The following is a 5,783-nucleotide window of genomic DNA, read 5'->3' as shown; positions in this document are numbered from 1 at the left end:
AATTATATAATTCGATTAGTAATAAATATTTAATATAATTAATTAAAATCAATTTACAAATCAAATATATTATTCCATACATAAAAATATTTGAACTAACCGTTAATTATTCCTAAATACAAATATTTTTGTTTTGGAATTATTTATAAAAATGTTTTAATCAATTGTAAACTTATTCTCGTTATTATTCAATATTTAATTAAATGTATTAATATCATTCACATATGTGCGTACAATATAAGTACCCGTGTGTATCTATAATATATTATTTCGTATTTAGATGGAATTGACCCGTTAAAAATTTAATTTTAATATTTCAATTATTTTATATATATATATATATATATATATATATATATATATATATATATATATATATATATATATATATATATATATATATATATATATATATAGTAAGATAAATATATATTGATCATTGATAAATTTGTTCCGTTAAAGTTTTAAATTTTATAAATGACAAACAAATTGTATGATTAATAAAAAATATCATACAGTTTTGATAATATTTATTCATACATTACTTATGTTTCATTCTATTATTATTTATTCATACAGTACTTATGTTTCATTCGGTTACTTATGCTTATTAACACCCGTATTATTTTTAAATATTTTTTAAGAAAAATAGTAAATAGATCTAATAGATTTATTTTGTTTAATGATCATTAAAAATTATATATATATATATATATATATATATATATATATATATATATATATATATATATATATATATATATATATATATATATATACTTTCATATTTTATATTTCAAATAATTTAGAAGTAATAATAAGAAATTTTATTAAAGTGAAAATAGTAGTTAGTTTTTCTATATAGAGAATCACGATTGCACATGTTGTAATTTGAAAAAATAATTTTATTAATTATTTAAATATATAATTATTATATATGAAAAAAAATTATTTTTACTAAATATTTAATATAATGTACGTAGGAACCAAATATTATATAAATAAATTAACCACGAAGAATGCTACATATCTAAAATCAATATATCATATAACATATATTAAAATATTAAAAAAAGTATGATATTTTATTTGAAATTTATAATCATTTATTTGTAGCTTTATAACTTTTTAAATTTTAATGTAATTTTAATTGAGGAGGGTTATATTTACTCCAAGAGTAAGTTATCAATACTTACTCCCCCATCTTGACCATTAATTCTTCTCAATATAATGGTTAAAATTAATGAATATTGAATTTCTCTCTCCATATTTAATTACTCATTAATTTTAACCATTAAATTAAAAAAAATTAATGATCAAGATGAGGAGTAAGTGTTAATAACTTACTCTTGGAGTAAATATAACTCACCTCATTTTAATTATTATTTTATATAAAACATTTTTAATTATTTTTTTCGTCGTGATATCAATTCTTACAACAACAACTTACGACAAAAGAGAAAGTAAGAACATATTATTTATGTAATTTTCATACAATATATAAAAGTAATGATATGCTAAAATACTTTATTAAAATATATATCTAATAATAATACTATATATATCCTTTTCTTAAATGAGAGGCTAGAAATCTTCTAACCCTATAAATTTGGTTTCAAATTTATGTTAATAAATTAATTAATTTGTACTGTTTCTATTAAATAACTTTGAACGAAATCAATTGAGATAAATTAATTTATTAGTTTTTAATGTTAGTTTGGTTAATTTGATTCATTCAAATTGTTGTGATACATCATCAATATATTGGAGTAGTAAATATATTTGCAACGTATTTAATTTATACTAATTAACTTATTCGTAAGTAACTGAAATTGATATTGATATGATTTTAATGTATCAATTAAATTATTCCCAATGTAATCATATTAATCTATGGGTCGGTTTTTAAAAAGACTTATGTTTACGAGATACATACACATTATTATAATGTCATTATTAACAATGTGATTATAATGAAGAGAACAATTGCGGCAAGAGAAGTTATCCAGTAGAAAACAGGAAATTCTCAACAACAAAAAAAGTATCATCTTAAAAAAGTACGAAAAATAATAACCAAGTCAACTACCTAACTAATAATAAAACATACCACCAAACACCATAATTTACCCTTAATGCAAAATTTAATTACCCTTACAAAAGCCCTTTTTGGTAATTTTCTATATAAAAATTTAATTCCAACCAATCAGCTTTTCCCATACTACCAAATGACACTCATTTTTTCAAATTTTCCTTAGTACACACCATTATCTGGGTTAACCTATTGTCCAGTTAATTACCTTTTCCATATTTTTCACTACTATCCCTCTCTCGTCATCTCTCTCTCACTTCACCTTTTCACGTTTTCCTTTTCTTATTAATCACCTCTCTCTTCATCTTCACCTCCCTCTCTCTGTCATCTCTCTCTTCATCTTCACCTCCCGCAACCCTAGCCGCCACCACAGTCCCTTCTCCCTTCCATACAACCCCTTCTCCATTCTCGCATATTTTGCACGAAAAATAGAGAAACCGTGATTTGGTGTCGTTGTTGTATGAATCGAAAGTGAGTCGGTGATGATTGTTGAAACACAGTGGTTGTGTGAACCGAGATTGAGCCGGTGATGATTGTTGAAACATCGTTCTTCATCCGTTCCGATTTCTTCCCTTTTACATATTCATATGCGAGTTCTTCCGTGTTACATTGTTCTTCAGATATTTAGGGTTTGTAGGTTACCTATTTCCTTTTCTTGAAATTTTGTGAATTCAAAGAAGAGCTTCACTTAAGATGCATAATATGTCTTGGAAGAAGATGCAACTCTCAAGCCATTCAAATAATATAAGTATAGTATAAAAAAGCTCAGGAAAATTGGGGATGTTTTAACTATTGTTGTTGTTACAGTATACTATTTTTTAATCCTTCTTTCGATAGCCTTAGATAATTAATTTTCAAATTCTAGTTTTTTCTCTTTCAACTTTTTGTGTTTTGGTTTGTTTTATTGAACTTTCAATTTCTAAAGGTGCTGGTTATATGACAATGGTGGTCGCTGGAAAACTAGGGAGACGAGGAAGGAAAGTGTGAATACCTCGTGTAAGTGCATCCATTCCATATATTCACTCATTATTTGTAAATATTTTGTCATGTTAATCTTCTTTTTAGTTTAGATATGATTTAATTTTTTATTGAATTTGTCTCCTGCAGCTATTTTTTAGTTTCAATCTTACTTCATTCAGGAGAAAGCTAAACAATGATTTTGTAATTTTATGCTTCCACTTTTTTCAATTTATTTGACCTTTGTTTAGAATAATTATTGTGTTTATCATAATTATTGTATACTCAAGCACTACCATACTGTTTTGTATGTTACCAATGTTTTTCTGTAAAGTGTGGCTTCCAGTGAGTTTGGCTTATGATTTTCTTTGGTCTTCTAGCATTCTATCATGATACAAAGTTTCTTGGAAGTATTTGGAATGATTAAATGTTAAAGACTTTCCAAAAGACTCGGGGCTTGACTCCACTGTTGCCTTATTCTTGCAACTTTTATTCTAGGCACTCATTTTTATGATTGTTATTTTTATGAATATTTATTCTGCAGAAATTTGTTGAAGAAGTCCTTGAAACAACTGAATTTGATGAAAATGAGAATAACTTAATTGGTATCACTAGTCAAACTAACCATTCTTAATTCCAGGACTTTTATTCTTGCTGCCGCCAACCATCCATCAGGGCGTTATGATGACCTTAAGGTTTGATTTAATCTTTATAGTGAAATATTTCAAACTGTACATTCAAGATAAGATAACTCCAATTGTTTTGTACTATGTTCTAAGCATGTGATTCTTTCTTTTGTTTCCTTTGAATTCAGCTTGTGCTATGAGAATATGTTAGAAAATTGTTAAGTGTTAGAAATCGAAAAATAATTATCATGTATTATATATTATTAAAAACATTTTTTGAGGAAACATACATATTAAATTTATCGTGAATATTGATTTTTTTGAATATTCTATGAACTCAATATACATTTTTGTAAATATTGCATAGACTGTTATTGAGCAAACACCTTAAACATATGTCATCATTGAACTCAATATAGATTTATGTGAATATTGCATAGACTGTTATTGAGTGTGGGCTTTCAATTTCGGATTCACGTAATTGATTCAACTACAGGGGAACAAGTTTAGGGAAGCTGGAGAAGTATTTAACAAGCTATTGAATGATGAGAATTCACCTTTGAAACCCGATCTGAAGATGGTTGTAAGATTAAGAATGTAGGATAATTACACTGTAGGCTTTTTCAAAGTTAACAAAGCCACTGTGAACATGTTCACAGGGTAGAGCCTCATGTTACATATGGGTATGCAAAATGTAAAACTAACAAAATTTAATGCTTAGGGGATGAGTTAATCAATCATTGTGCATCTTATTTGATTTTTAGTTTATAGTGTATCATATGCTATCAATTTAATAGCCTCCCTAATCGTACTTACTTCTATTCCAGCTTTGTTATTGCTGTCAAATTAACAGTCTTCCTAATATAATTTAATGTATTTTCCCTAATTGCTTTTAATATTTTGAATTTTATTTCAAGTAGCGTGATTTTCATGTGTGTCATTATTGCTTTGAGATATGATTATTAATTTAATTTCATCTTTGTTTACTTATCATTGATTTTGTTTTATAATTGTGATTAATTTGTTTTAAATTTTACAGCCATGTTCCTGCATATTTTATAATGAAAATTTCTTTACCCACCTCCCTATGGAGTCACCCCCAGCGAAATCCCAAAATTACCCCAGCTTCGGAGATGCATCTTCGAAGTTATTTTTTTTAAAGATTTTTCATACATTTTGGAAATGAATCTCCGAAAACACCAAAAAATGGTGTTTTCGGAGATGCATTTCCGAAGTAAAAAAAAAATCAAAACCGTGAATATTTCGGAAGTTCATTTCCGAAAATATTCCTGCATTTACAATTTTCCCTCCTTCACTATTTCATCATTTTTTCTCCAAAACTTCTCTAAACCCTCTCCAAAACTCAATCAATCTCCATCCATTTTTCGTCTCAAAATCAAGTTTCAAACCATTGATCACGTTAAAGGGAGCATAGAGAGCTACAATTTGAGGTAAACATCTCTCATTTCATCCCCTATTTCACTACATTGATTCAACAAATTTATACTGAAACATGCGATGGTTCGGAAGTTCATTTCCGAAATATATTACCTAACAAATTTCGGAAATGAACTTCTGAAATATGCCCTGGCAGTTAAAAAAACAGTTTTGGCAAATTTTGCTAATTTTTGCATATGTTAGGTATGGTGCATCCGGACAACATTGTGCAAGACGATGACGCAGTAGTTCCAAAAGTTTTCAACGTTAATAACGATCCGGTTATCGACGTTAAATCTATGATCAATGCGGTTGATGTTCGGCAACAATTTACAAATGATCGGAGCTTCGGTAGTCGCGAACGTTTGATTGATTAGGTTCGGAACGAAGCTAGTAAACTTGGATTTGAATTGTTATTTTAAGGTCCGACAATGGAAATAGTAGGCGGAAATCTTTCGTTGTTTTGAATTGCGAACTGGGAGTTATGCACAATCAAACCGTGTGCTAAAACACGAAGACTAGGGATCGAGAAAGTGCGGGTGTCCGTTTAAGTTTCGCGCGACTCGGAGGATTGATGATTTGGGGCGTTTAATCGTAATTTGTGGAATTCATAATCATGCCTTGGATGCCAAGTTACACGGACATCCAATGGCGTGTCGTTTGTCCCGCGAAGA

General features: G+C 27.9%; 1 long non-coding RNA gene across 3 annotated transcripts; it reads left to right on the top strand.

The window, feature by feature from the left end:
• Positions 1-2,333: 2,333 nt before the first annotated feature.
• Positions 2,334-4,395, top strand: LOC131634707 (uncharacterized). 3 transcript variants are annotated; one of them, XR_009293635.1, is made up of 4 exons: positions 2,334-2,718; positions 3,015-3,085; positions 3,687-3,741; positions 4,169-4,395. It is a non-coding gene; the product is annotated as an uncharacterized LOC131634707 (long non-coding RNA). The 3 variants fall into 3 exon arrangements; XR_009293636.1 differs by having other exon boundaries at positions 2,334-2,722; XR_009293634.1 differs by having other exon boundaries at positions 2,334-3,085.
• The last annotated feature ends 1,388 nt before the right edge of the window (positions 4,396-5,783 follow it).

Source organism: Vicia villosa, unplaced genomic scaffold (genome assembly GCF_029867415.1).
Source record: "Vicia villosa cultivar HV-30 ecotype Madison, WI unplaced genomic scaffold, Vvil1.0 ctg.001336F_1_1, whole genome shotgun sequence".
NCBI classification, from domain to species: domain Eukaryota; kingdom Viridiplantae; phylum Streptophyta; class Magnoliopsida; order Fabales; family Fabaceae; genus Vicia; species Vicia villosa.
Note: the sequence above shows the minus strand (reverse complement) of the source record. Positions and strands in the feature narration are given on the sequence as shown.